This window comes from Astatotilapia calliptera, chromosome 3, assembly GCF_900246225.1.
Source record: "Astatotilapia calliptera chromosome 3, fAstCal1.2, whole genome shotgun sequence".
NCBI lineage: Eukaryota > Metazoa > Chordata > Actinopteri > Cichliformes > Cichlidae > Astatotilapia > Astatotilapia calliptera.
The window spans coordinates 52,414,370-52,425,385 of NC_039304.1; the positions used below are offsets into that span (position 1 = coordinate 52,414,370).

The following is an 11,016-nucleotide window of genomic DNA, read 5'->3' on the forward strand; positions in this document are numbered from 1 at the left end:
TCTTGCGTCCACATTTTGGCAAATCCAACACTGAACCAGTTTTACGAAACTTAGCAAGCAGTTTGCTAACTGTAGCATGGGAGATGGGTGGTCTCGTAGGGTGTCTGCATTGAAATCTGCTGCAATGACCCGGTTACTGCGTTCACCAGATATCAACACAATTTCGATCCGCTCCTCACGTGTTAACCTCTTCGACATGTCAATGGCTGTGGACAAAGAGAAAGTTGTAAATAACTCATGAAAGAATAAAGTTACGTTGAAACCAAGCACACCATTGTTTTTCTTGTGACATTACCAATAAGTGTGATGTGTCACATGACCCTCTTCCTATTGAAAAAACAAAAGTTGTATCCAAGATGGCCGACTTCTAAATGGCCACCATGGTCACCACCCATCTTGAGGAGTTTGCCCCTCACATATACTAATGTGCCACAAACAGGACTTTAATATCACCAACTGTTCCCATGTTATTACAGTGTATCCATATAAATGGCCCACCGTGTAGAGTTGTGTGCCTTTAACATGCCTGAAGCTTACTTGTCATCCAGGGTTTACGGTTTGTCGCACATGCTTTTCCGTGGTGACAGTGTCCATGCAGTGTTTGATGTAACCCAGCACTGCGGTTGTGAGTCTCTAGGTCATCCTGTTCATATACACTCTGTGTGCAAAACAGTCCTGCAGCTGAGCTTCCTCAGAAAAGGTGTTAATGGTTCTGATGGTGGGCTTTGTCCTTTTCCTGAGTGTGTGTGCTGGGACAGTGATGAACTTTAGCTTGGTACATGATAACTACAGGCTGCGGCGCAGTAAAGTAAGCCCCGCCCTCACCAACCACACAGTGTGGCCACATGGAGCTCAGCCAGTGAAACACTTCATGTGTTAAACTTGTTAAAGGGGAAGTGATGAAGCTGAAGGCGTCTCTGCTCAGACTGATGTTCAGTCGTCATCCAGACACCATGAAGACTCCGTGTGTCTCTCTGCTCCTCGGTGAGTCAAACTCAGAGCTGCTGCTCATTTATTCATCAGCATTAAACTGAAGGGAACCTCTGCTACACACAGCCGGGAATGTGGGGAACTGTGATGCAGGACAGAGACACAGACACTAAATCCACACTGTGAAATCTCATCAGCTCCCACAACTAAAAAAACTAATAAAACTTGTTGCCTCAAAACAACAGAGTAAAGCTTAAGACGACTATATTAGGACAACTTATTCATTAAGTGCAGAGTTCTAAGAATAACTTGATGATTCTGACTGTGTAACACTGATTGTTCACCCACTGACAAGCATGAAGTTCTGCTACATTAAAAAACAACTTGCAGTAACTTATATTAATATAACACTGTATGCAAATGTGATCCAAAGAGAATAATTAACAACACTTCTTGTAGGGGTGTTTAAATCAGCCCAACTTTTATTTTGAAATGTAAAACAATATAACAGCCAACATCCTGGACGCTGTTCTGCTGAACAACAACAGTTATGCTGTCATCACTGTTATAATCTTACAATGAAACGTCTCAGATTTAATTATTCTTATTAGTAGTTTATTATTATTAGTTTATTATTATTAGTTTAGGCTTTCAACAAGTTTGTTTGTAGTTACATAAATTTTATAATCAAAATAAAATGTATTTATTGTTCAGTCTGCAGATCAAACAACACATTTGTTTTACATTCAAACACAGGAGCTGGAATGTTGTAATATTTTAAGGAGGCTTGTTTCCAGTCCAGGCATTACTGCCTGAATGACTGTCATGGATCCAGGTGATCCAAATGTAAGTGCAGCAGAAAGTCTTTAACTTCCCTTCAGTACAGTGGCAGTGGATGTGGGCTGGAGATGCACTGACCTTCGACCTGCAGGTCACTGACCAACCATCTGTGACGGAGGACTCCTCTCTCCTGGTGTCTTGCAAGCAAACAATCAGATTCTTTAGAACAACAACTTATTTGCTTAATTAAAACATGTTTTCCAGCATTTGCTATGGAACAGACCTCAGTTTAGACTCAATCTCAGGCTCCCTCCCCACCAGAGAGGTGACATTCACTGATACCTCTGACCACCAGCTGACACACGATAATGTCATGAAAGCATATTTTTAAAAGGGCTCTGCAAACATGGCCAATAACTTATTCTGGTGATCTGGAGAATAATTTGGCCACAAAACAAATGTCACTGTTCAAAAAGTTGCAGACTTCACTATATACAGTGCAGACAGTGTGGACCCTCTAAACTAAGTCTGTGGGATATGATCTTTGAATGTATGCAGACCAAACTGTCGTTGTATTTACTTACACAGCATGTCTTGTAGGATTAACTGGAGTCATCAGCAACAGCACAGAGCAGTCACATCTCAGGTCTAATAACAGAAGACAGGAAACTAAAGCATAAAGGAAGCAGCAAGTAAAGCAGTTTGATGTAAAGTATGATTAAAGTTCAGCCTGATTAACACAAATGTGACAGCTACTAATATATTGTGGGAAGTAAACTGTAACCAAAATACTTCCCACTCAGCTGATGTCTTTCTGTCCAACAGCTCCTTTTCTAGACTTGTAAGAGTTTGATGTGATGTGAAAAGCTGCCACAAAGAATTAAAATAAATACAGAGGTTAAGAAGATGCAGTTCATATGTTGTAAAAGTGGGTTGAAAACAAGCCCCGCCCCCAACAGCTGGGCTCTTATCTGGTATCTGCTCACGTTTCTATTTCAAACAATCAACAGAAAACTTCACTGAGAGATTTTATATAATGTTTTTAAAGCTGTGGCTTAATTTTTAAGTAACATGAGCCCAGAGGCAGCAGCAATGCTAGGCTAACACTAGCTAGCTAACAAGTTCATAAACCTGGTGCTAAACTGAGAGAAGGCACAAAACCAGTTTGAATAAGAGTAAAGATTTACTCACTGAGTCAGTGTATCAGGTAAAGATCCACAGCAATGACAACAATGATCTCTTGAGCTGAAGCTTCTCCAGGTTTTCTCAACATATTCCAGAAAAAAATGGCGGCATCATGAACTCGCGGACTGATCTGTGAGAGGAGGACGGTGGTGATGTGGCATATAGTCAAAACTTCCAGCTTACTGAGTTTTTTCTAATTTAAGACAACTCAAATAAACTGATCAGCTCTTTGAATAAAAAGTACTGGTAACTTACGTAACCTGAGATCTAATAACAAGCTGATGAAAATTGAGTTCAGTCTACTTAATGTTTACCATCGTTTAATAACAGTTTACAAAAACCATGCCATCAGGTCATGAATTTAAATAAAAACTTTGGACTTTTATACACATTAATAATTCGCCAGTACACCAGAGTGACTACACGCTAATAATTATGGTTAAACAAGCAGGAAGAGCATTTTAAAATACTGATTTCAGTGGTCTAGGACACTGTGTACATGAAAAGGTGTATAAAACACAACACTTGGTGATTAAACCATAAAATAGTTTCATTAAATAGGAATAGAATAGAATAATCCTTTAATTGTCCCACAGGGGAAATTAGGGTTTAACAGCGGCAAGAAAGACACATATACAAACAAACAGTACACAAGACACAGGACAGAAACATACACAATTTTTACATATTTACATGAAGGACAATGGTTACCAAAAACTGAGTACCATACCATTATTATTATACTATATACAGAGTAATGTACAGTTATTAAATTAAATAAAAATAGCTACAGATAAGAGGCAGAGCAGGTTGTAGAGTGAATCGGTTAATTAACTTATTGCAGTTACAGTGCAGATGTAAACATCTGTGTTTGTTGGGAGTAGTTCTGATTGTGCAGTCTGACAGCTGCAGGGAGGAAGGACCTGCAGAAACGCTCCTTCATGCATCGAGGATGCAGCAGTCTGTCACTGCAGCAGCTCTGCAGTTCAGCAACATTTACATGCATGGGGGGGAGACTCTGTCCATCAGAGATGTTATTTTGGCCAGAGTCCTTGGTTTTCCCGGCTTGGTTAGCAGGTGGTTCTGCTGACACCAGTCCACAAAGTCCAGAGTCCACTGTCTGTACTCTGAGTCGTCCTCACCTGTGATGAGGCGACTATGGCAGAGTCGTCAGAGAACTTCTGTAGGTGGCAGCGTGGGGAGTTGATGGAGAAGTCTGCCAGTGTAGAGGCTGAAGAGGAACGGTGCCAGCACAGTTCCCTGTGGGGCCCCGTACTGCAGACCAGCGTGTCAGAGACAGCCCTGTGTCCTCACATACTGTGGGCGTCCTGTGAGGTAGTCCAGCATCCACTGGGACATGTGGTGGTCCACTTCCGATAGCTCCAGCTTGTCCCTCAGAAGTCGTGGCTGGATGGTGTTGAAAGCACTGGAGAAATCAAAGAACATGATCCTCACAGAGCTTCCAGTCTTCTCCAGGTGAGTCAGAGCTCGGTGCAGGAGGTAGATGATGGCGTCCTTTGACCAAATTCAGCGTCGTAGCCTGACTATGCCACTGTTATGTATGTGATTGGTCTTTAGAACCAATGTCACCGTTTCACAGACAAGACTACAGGTCTTCCTGGAGGTGATTTCCTTTACGGGAAAATAGGAATATTCAGGTAAATACGTGAAAAAGTGCACACTCCTCAGGAAATAGCATGTCTGTATTACTGCTGCCTCATTTCACTCACCTTTAAAACCATGTGTCTTGGGAGTGATGGGGGTAGGTACAGGTCTGTGCGTGGGTGGATTTTCAGTGCTGACTCTTCCATCCACCTTAAAGAGCTCAGCACAGGCCACAGAGAGCACCCTGTTCTCAATATGATGCTAATCCTACTAACTACATGTGACTTCCTGCTGACTTCCACTCGACTGGAAACCAGTGAGAAAACAACCAAATATTTCCAAAGAAAAAACTTGAATGCTGATCATAAACCCTGGAGAACTGCTGCTCAAGACCACTTCAACCTCCCTCCGTGATACTTTGACCTTGGCCTCCAGTCTCCTTCTCCATGGAGGCCACTGCTGCTAGTAGCATCTCACTGATCTCTCCTGCCGTGGTGTAGATGAGCTGGTTGCAGTAGGTGTGGTCCTGCATTCACATCATCTAGTAGATCTTCTGAGGGTACTTCATGTAGTCTTGGTAACTGTGTGTGTGTGTGTGTGTGTGTGTGTGTGTGTGTGTGTGTGTGTGTGTGTGTGTGTGTGTGTGTGTGTGCGTGTGTGTGTAATGATCATGTAAACCAGGTGTATTAAACTATAGTTTAAAGAGGTCGTGTCAGAGACGATGTCTTGAAGTCCAGAGGATCAACATAAATACACAGATGCAGATGTAGATGCAACATAGCAGTAAACACACATGTAAGACTGTTCTTATGCATGATGCTACATTTCAACATAACACAATGTGATGCATGTTCAAAGGGAGATAAATAAAAAGAGAAAGAACTTGAACTTCCCCTTTTCTGTTTCACACACTGACTGTGTCTCAGTTATACTGGTAACACATCTCAACCACAGTTTCCACTCTCCTGTGCTTTTGCATGTTTCTGCTCGGTGAGTAAACTGAGCTCTAGCTTGTGCTGCCAGGATTTTAACCCTGGCTGACTCTGAGCCTCACACACATGTGGAGGAGCTCACTGATGAGCTGGGAACCACATTTAGCTGTGATCATGTTGAGTGTGGAGAAAAGTGCTTTAGTGTGTGGAGCCAAACATGGTGACGATGCTCAGAGTCAAAGCTGAGAAACTCTGCCTGCTTGTGACCTCTGACCTTTTCTGACCTCTGACCCTCAGTGACCTCTGACCTCCTGTTGCAGGTGTGTGTGTGCTGCTGCTGTCTGCACCGACTGTTTCTGCAGGTGAGGAGATGAAGTGAAAACAATCAGTGAGACTCCAACAAGAACACAAATACACTTACTGTGTGTGTGTGTGTGTGTGTGTGTGTGTGTGTGTGTGTGTGTGTGTGTCCGTGTCCTCCAGTGTCTCTGTCAGTCTGTCCAAACCTTCAGCAGGTCTTCAGAGGATCTTCTTTAGTGGATCTGAGTTGTGTTGATGATGGACAGACAGCTGGTGGATGGACAGTGAAGAGGACCAGAGGAGGACCCACTGAGGACTGTAGAGGCTTTGGGAGGGTTCTTGGTTCCTACTGTGTTGTGGATCTTTCTGCTCCCAGTGAAACCTTCTGGTGTGAGGACTCCTCTGGACACCAGAGTGACAACGTCTCCCTCAGTGTCCAATCAGACACTACAGGTGAGATGTTCCAGCTGTGTCTCTGTCTCTGTGTGACTCTGCTCTCATTAACTCTGTTTGTCTCTGATGGTCAGATAAAGCTGTCATCCTGGAGATCCCTGCACTTCCTGTGAGGACAGGAAGTGATGTCATTCTGCGCTGCAGACAGAGGAAGGGTGACACGGTCGCAGCTTATTTCAACATCAAAGGAAGTCGCCATGGTCCTAAACGAGAGCACATCATCACTAAGATCACGCAGGCTGATGAAGGTCTCTACTCATGTTCTACTGAACTGGGTAGAAAGTCTCCTCAGAGCTTTCTGAGGGTCAGAGGTCAGGACAATGACATCACTTCCTGTTTATAGACATGAACTAACCTGCTGACATGATAATAAACTGACTGAACCATCTTCATCATCTCTCCTCCAGATCCTCCCAAAATCATCCATCCTCCCCCTCCTCACTGTCCTCCTCCCCCTCACTGTCCTCCCCCTCCTCACTGTCCTCCTCCTCCAAGCACCTCCACAAACGTTGCTCCTCCTGTAAAAACTGCTCTTACATGTCCTCCCTGTACTTCTCCTCCTCCTCCTCCCTCTCTCCTGGTCCCAGTTGTAGCAGGTCTAGGCTCTGTGGTTCTCCTGGTTTTGGTTCTGGTTGGAGTTCTGTCCTTCTGCAGGAAACCTAAAGGTGAGAAACCTGCATAGAAGTAAAAGTCTTGTTCCTTTATCGCTTAAAGCTGACGAGAGCAGCCGCGCTCCCGTCAACTCTTTTAAAACCTGCTGCAGGACGAGTTGGAACAATAATGTTTGTGCGTCTGAAAACAGAGAAGTTGTGTTTACACATCACACATTCAGCTGGTCCCAGGTTTCCTTCCACTCATGTGTCTGCAGGAACAACAAGTTCGCAGCACTTCCTACTGTCTGACAAACACCATCACGCTGTCAGCACGAACCATCACATGAGTTCGATGTGCACCATTACTCCTCCTGTGCTGATGTTGCTCTGTGTGATGTAGGAGGTCGGGGAGCAGAGCTGTGGAGCTGTGGAGGTGACGGCTGTCTGAGGCGGAGCGTCTGCCTCTGCTGTGAGTCTCCTTCATGCTTCTCCACATGTGTTATCTGTGTTTCCACCACTGGAGGGCGCTGTGGGTTATTGATGTGTGGGAACAGCCAATCACTGCAGTCTGAATGCTTCTCTTTGGTCATGTGACCATTTGATCTCTGATCAGTGTGTTCTTCAGTTTCAGGCCTGTTTCTGCTGACTGCTGCAGGTGAGCTGATGTTCCTACACCTGTCTGTCCTCATCATGACCTCTGACCTTTGGTGACCTTTAGTGACCTCTGTCCTGTTGCAGGTGTGTGTGTGCTGCTGCTGTCTGCTCTGACCGTTTCTACAGGTGAGTTGAAGGTAACAGGAACTCTGAGGTGATGTAGGTGCTCTGTGGTGGCTGCTCCATCATCATGTCTAACAATCCTCGGTCAGCCTCTTCTTCTTCTTCTCTCCTTTATCTGACTTAATGTTTACAGCTGACCAGCTGATAAATAAAGCTTCAGCTCCTCTGTTCAGGTTTCCATGCTAACAGTAAGAGTTGCTGTTTTTAATGCTTCACTGCTGTTTGAACAACTTTTAAACTTTGTGACTTTTTGACACCACGTCATTCTGAACTTCTGAGAGACCTTTTTAGAGACAACGATGTGTGTTATGGCACAAAGCTGGTCTGCTCCTTTGTTCAGGGTCTGACTGGGGTGTTGGTTCTGATTCTGAACACATTAAAAGGCTCCATCAGCTTCTGGAGTCGCAGCCGCTCTTCTTTTTCTTGAGCCTGGACTTTTTGCAGCAGTTTGTGGGATCTTCAAGAGTCACAGGCTGCAAATTTGTCCATGATGACGAGTCATGTGTTTCTAGCAGCAGGGTCTGAAACTGCAGTATGAGGTTCTGAGACCAGCTACAAACATGAGAAACAAGCACAGAGGACTGCAGACGACAGGAAGTTATAAAACTAAATCAGACTCAGGGTTAGCTAACACGTCTAAGGAGGCTGGAAGGAAACTTCTTGTCTGCAGGAGGACACTTCCACCTCCTGAGGGTGGAAGAAAAAAGGAGACTTCTGAAAGTTTGGTGAAGACGGTTCAGCTCAGATCCTCCAACATGACTGAGCATCACTCAACATCCTCAGAGCACAGACGACTTAAAATCAGACAAAACAGGCTACCCTGACCTCCTCTGTGTCCTCCTCTTTCAGCTCCTCCTCCTCCCTGTGAGTCTGTGCTCAGACTCGTCTGCCATCTAGTGGTCTTCTGTCCGTACTGCATCTCCACCGGTCTGCTGCTGTCCATGTGCTGCAGCAGGAAGACACCGAACAAACCAGCCGTCTCCATGGAGATGAGCCAGTGTGATGGAGGAGGTCAGGGACTGGCTGAAGATGGTGATGATGTCACTGCTGATGTCACCACTGAGCATGCCTTCTGAGCTGCAGACTGACAGCATCTGCAGCATTTCTGTATCTTGGTTCCTCTTTTGCTGTGTTGGAGAAAAGTTCCAGTGTTTGCTGTCAGTATGTCTTAGTGAGGTTTGAGTTTATCGCTTCATCCCTGTTTCCTGTGTAAGTCTGTCCTCTGTGCATGTCTCTTAAGTCATGTGTCCTCTGTACATTCTCCCAGTCCATCATGTGCGTCTCCTCCCGTTGTCCTCCAAGTTCGTCTAGTTCTTCCGTTCCTCCCTCCCGTCTCCTGTGTCATGTTGTGTGAATTAGTGTTTCCTGTTTTACTTTGACAGTGTCACGTCCTGTGTTCAGTGTGTGTAGCTTTGCTTCCTGTGTGTCGTCAGGTCCACTCTCCCTAATTACCCTTGTGTGCTTATGTTGTGTCTGTTTTCCTCTGTCAGGTTGCCTGTTTCCTGTGTCTCCCTCGTCATGGTCTAGTTCATCCTGGTCTCATGGTCCAGATTTCCTTGTTTTTTGCTTTATTTTCCCCAGTTTAGTCAGTGAGTCCAGTCCTGGTTTCACATTTTATGTATGTCAACATTTCCAGCCTTAATAAATGACTCTCCTTCGTTCAACCTCACTCTCGCCTCAGTTGTCTACATTTGGCTCCTCCTCTTCTCTCCACATGATGTGTTGTTGCCGATTGTGACGCCGTGGAGCTCTGATGTGTAAGTCAGTAAGTTTACCTCAGCATACAAAGTGAAAAACTAACTTCATCATCTTTAAATTTGTTACTGAGGTCTGGACGATGAACACACCCCTGTAAACCCTCCCACTGATACTACAGGATATTCTCTTACCCAATAGCATGGTCACTGCTAGATAAACACAAAATCATACATGTTTCCATGAAAAATGTCCTGATGCACGCTCAGTGATCCAGGTAAGGAGATCCCTAAAGGCTGACCATAGATCTGACCTGTGTGACCTCTGAGGCTCCATCACTGAGTGTATTCAGCAGATACAGACACAAACATTTCCTCTGTTCATGTCAGTGTGCAGTGCTGTTTACACAGCATCCACCTGACCGCTGAGACTGGGAGGAGTCACAGCTCCTGGGTGGGCAGGGCCAGGAAAGCTACCAGATTAAACCTGTGGATCCAGCTGCTGTGGATCCAGCTGCTGTGGATCCAGCTGCTGTGGATCCAGCTGCTGTGGACCCAGCTGCTGCTGAGCCCTCAGTGGGATCTCTGGAGCAGTAAATTCAGATTTGATTGAGGTTAACTGCATTTGTGCTTGCTGCTTCTTCATACAAGTGTCAGAGTTCACAGGTCAGATCCAGGTTTGTCCAAAGAACTACAGAAGCCAGAGACAACGACGGCTGCAGGACCTGAGCCAGAGAGCAGCAGGACTGACTCCACCCAACTGTGCAAAAACGCTGGACGCTGAAATATGTAAATAACTACTGAGCATATTTAACTCACAATAGAAGAGAGAAAACGTCGACTGTTTAAACTGAAGGAATTGTTGATAAAATGAGCTCCTTTTTAATTGGCTGACATAGAAAGAGCATGTTAGAGAGGCAGGCAGACAGACATGTTCCTCACTGTGAACATCTCATCATCTACAGAACAGGATCTCATCAGGAGACTCAGGGTTCAGTTAACCTTTGACCTTCAGCAGAGCTGCTTTGACCTTTGACCTTCAGATGAGACCACAATGGAGGAACAGCGTTGTCTCCTCAACAGAGGATCGCTTTGATCAGACACTGCTGGGACTGAGGAGTCTTTCTAATTCGTCGGTTTATGTGGAAATGAACGTCTTCAGGAAAGATAAGCTCAGCTCTGGTTAAAAACAAGCTGTCGTGTTCATTGTGCTCATTCATGAACACCACCAAGTCATTGGTTCAGGTATGTGGATGACACCTGGGTGAAAATCAAATCTCAGGATGTTCCACATTTCACGGATCACATTAACTCGGTGGACCGACACATCAGATTCAAATGTCAAAGCTGGGAAGGCTCCTAAAGAAAGCTCCAGCAGATCCAGGAGAGAAGGACAACCTCTGCCTAAGCAAAAACCTTTACGTGTCAGGAGTATCGCAGCAGTTGAGACACACCTTTTCTAAACACCGGCTCTCTGTGGCTTTTACACCCCAAAACACGCTGCACCAAAAACTGCTCCACCCCAAGGATCGGGTCCCCGACACAAACAGAGTAACATAGTGTACGCTGCTAAGTGCAGGAGGATTGGCAGGATCTATACATCGGGGAAATCGAACCACCTCTGACTAAGAGGATGGCACAACACAGAAGAGCCACCTCGTCAGGCAAGGACTCTGCAGTCTGTTCACACCTACAGGTGGGCTTTGATCAGAGGGTTTTGGTCAGTGGTCATGAGAAATGCATATTAATGATGAACTGACCTCCCAG

General features: G+C 45.1%; 1 long non-coding RNA gene across 1 annotated transcript; it reads left to right on the forward strand.

Moving 5' to 3' along the window:
- The first annotated feature begins 5,990 nt into the window (after nt 1-5,990).
- On the forward strand, nt 5,991-6,640 carry LOC113019782 (uncharacterized). Its single transcript, XR_003272096.1, has 3 exons — nt 5,991-6,185; nt 6,260-6,496; nt 6,593-6,640. It is a non-coding gene; the product is annotated as an uncharacterized LOC113019782 (long non-coding RNA).
- The last annotated feature ends 4,376 nt before the right edge of the window (nt 6,641-11,016 follow it).